The 2,254-nt window shown below is 36.6% G+C and overlaps 1 long non-coding RNA gene across 1 annotated transcript; it reads left to right on the top strand.

The window, feature by feature from the left end:
- The first annotated feature begins 1,057 nt into the window (after positions 1 to 1,057).
- Positions 1,058 to 1,700, top strand: LOC107577929 (uncharacterized). Its single transcript, XR_001608269.1, has 3 exons — positions 1,058 to 1,109; positions 1,333 to 1,355; positions 1,663 to 1,700. It is a non-coding gene; the product is annotated as an uncharacterized lncRNA (long non-coding RNA).
- Positions 1,701 to 2,254: the final 554 nt, after the last annotated feature.

The following is a 2,254-nucleotide window of genomic DNA, read 5'->3' as shown; positions in this document are numbered from 1 at the left end:
TACATGTGGAAGAATTGACAATAAAGCAGACTTGACTTGACTTCTATTGTCTGATTCAACTAGACCTGTCAAGAAACTCTTAGCTGATTGGCTTGCACGAGAACGCATCATGCTAATTTTCTGCTGGAGTTGAAATTTTTGAACTTGCGCGGAAGACGCGATTGAGGCGAATATCGTGCGTTCGCTGCAAACGCGTTGCGCATTTCGTGTCATTACAGTGTGTTCACACCAGATGCGAATGTAATTATTCGCCGAGTAGATTACATACAAAGTCAATGCAAAGACGCCAACAGAGGCGAATTCGCGCCGGGCGACGCGAAATGCGCAACGCGTTTGCCGCAAGCTCTGTCACGCTCTCACTCTGCCCATGTAAATCTCACGGCAATTTGGCAACCCTGATTGTGATATGAAACAAAGTCTCAGCTTTCAAATGTAGTATGTTTTAATACTAAATTCTAACAATAAATACCGTTTTGGCGTACTTAAATCGTAAATTGTAAATAATCTTGCCGGCGTCCGCCGCACGGTCACGTGATTCATAGACATTTAAAAAGTGAATAACTTAGGCCTACATCCTTTAAAAAAATTATACTCGCATAATTACACACAATGAGTGCAGCAAATACTGAATTTAAACCAAGTTTAAAATGGTGCTGTAAAGGCATTCAACGAAAGATTTGTATCCCCTTATTTTTTACAGTAGCCTATATACACATGAATTGATATTGAATCAAGATCGAAATCTCACTCCAAGCTGAACTTAAAAGTTGGCAACCCTGTTATAAGAACAAGAGGAAGCAGAATGACCACTGTGTGAAAGCACACACATGAAAATGAGCATTAATGTCATGCACTGGAAGGCAAATGAAAACCACAATATACAGGAAATACAAATGAAATTCAAGCAGTCTGTTGTTTGACCGCTTCACTCTCTCCATCCCTCTCTTATATTTTATTCTGTCTGACTGGCAGGTTAGAAACTCTGGGTACAGACCGCACTCTTGCAGCAGTTTGCAGTTTGTGGTTGTAGCTTCAGTATTTATACCGCGGCGTACAAACCATATTGAGCTTGTTGGAACAATGGGAAGTTTTTTAAGTTGTAACAGAAGGTAGGTCATCTGAATAGCTTGATATTAACCTATGACCAAGTCTATTTAACTTATGTTTTTGTATTTTGTATTGGGGCATAAAAAGTCGCCTAATCTAAAATATCAATATTGCTTATTATTGCAGTGCTTAAGTCTACTGGCTGATTGCAAATTTTAAAAAAAATGTTTCTGAAATGGAAAATTGTATTAGACTTTATATAATTTACATATTTTTTATCCTCAGAAAGAAGAAACCTGAAAACACTGGTAAGCAAATTCCTATATTCTGATAAAGCATGTTGCAGCTAATGCCGCACATTAATAAGGAAGCATCTTCTTATATGTTTTAGTAGACTTTTGACAGCGAACTCAAGCATGTGTTCAGTTTTATGTCAAAGTTCATGTGGTTCACACTAAATGCTTCTCGGTGTGCACTTCTGTATCTGACAGCTGATTAAATTGCTTCAGTTTTGTGATGATGTAGGCCTATATTTAAGTGACGATATGATAATCATTGTATACAGTGAATGGATACACTGTTCAGTGACATTTACATTTATGTTTTATTGAGCAGATAATGACAATCAGAGAGAAACAGCAGCAGACACAAAGGTAAGAATACAAATCAGTCATAATGTTTTATAGGAGTTTATTAGATTATTTGACTATGAAACCATTTGTTTTCAGTCTTTGCTCTCTAAATAAAGGCAGTTTGACTAAAAAAATACAATTAAACAATATGAATGTTGTTTTAGTGTCATGTAGCTCTTATATGTCTAGTACTGATGTTCAGGTTCACACTCCTGATAACATCATGTTAAAACAGGAAGGCGTTAGTTAAGATAATGACAGTTTCATCACAGGTATTTTTGGCTTCCAAAGTTGTTCCGTCTTAAAAAAATTGGTTGATGTGTTTGCTTGTTTTGCATTTTGGGGTTTCATAATGTCTGCTCTGAATGAGCCTCTTTACTGTAATATTCAAATGATAAACATTTAGTCACATTGGTTTTTCCTGTTCCTCCAAATGATGCTCTCAATGAGACAGAAATAGAATCCAGGTAGGAAAGTGTGTCAAAGCAAATGACCTTGAAATTTAAAGGGGTCATATGATGCGATTTCACTTTTTCTTTTCTCTTTGAAGTGTTACAAGCTCTTGGTGCATAAAG

The sequence above is a fragment of the Sinocyclocheilus grahami genome, unplaced genomic scaffold (genome assembly GCF_001515645.1).
Source record: "Sinocyclocheilus grahami isolate Dianchi unplaced genomic scaffold, SAMN03320097.WGS_v1.1 scaffold7822.1, whole genome shotgun sequence".
NCBI classification, from domain to species: Eukaryota; Metazoa; Chordata; class Actinopteri; order Cypriniformes; family Cyprinidae; genus Sinocyclocheilus; species Sinocyclocheilus grahami.
Note: the sequence above shows the minus strand (reverse complement) of the source record. Positions and strands in the feature narration are given on the sequence as shown.